We start from the raw sequence: 479 nt of genomic DNA on the forward strand, positions 1-479 counted from the left end.
AATTAGATAATTCTTGGATGGAAGAAGGAGTAAACGTTGCTTGCTGTGTTGAACTGAACGTGAGGCTGCGTAGAGAAATGAGTGTAGAGAAGTACAGAGAGAATCCTTCTCTGAATGGTGGGCCAGTGACCTGGATGTCTGGATGGTGGCGGTGTGAAGGAATGGCAGTTGGGTGAGATGGTTCAAGTGAGGAGATGATTGGGAATGGATGGAAAAAGGGAACAGAGAGAGAGAGGGTGTTTGGACGGATGGACGTATGAATGGTGGGATGTGACTGCTGGGCAGGACCGTGCTTTTATCCTGCACTGTGTCCTCTGTATTGCAGCTGCAGAAGAGGTGGAGGAGCAAGCGCCATCCCAGCCACGCCTCGGAGAGCTGACAGCATCCCATGTCAGCCCCAACTCGGTGCAACTGGAATGGAGCGTCCCCGAGGCACCTTGACTCCTTCACAGTGCAGTACATAGACGTGCAAGGCCAGG

The 479-nt window shown here is 52.6% G+C and overlaps 1 protein-coding gene across 1 annotated transcript in view; it reads left to right on the top strand.

Annotated features, from left to right (window-relative positions):
• Positions 1–479, top strand: part of LOC104913619 (tenascin-X) — a 28,699-nt gene that overhangs the window by 14,254 nt on the left and 13,966 nt on the right.

The sequence above is a fragment of the Meleagris gallopavo genome, chromosome 18, assembly GCF_000146605.3.
Source record: "Meleagris gallopavo isolate NT-WF06-2002-E0010 breed Aviagen turkey brand Nicholas breeding stock chromosome 18, Turkey_5.1, whole genome shotgun sequence".
NCBI lineage: Eukaryota > Metazoa > Chordata > Aves > Galliformes > Phasianidae > Meleagris > Meleagris gallopavo.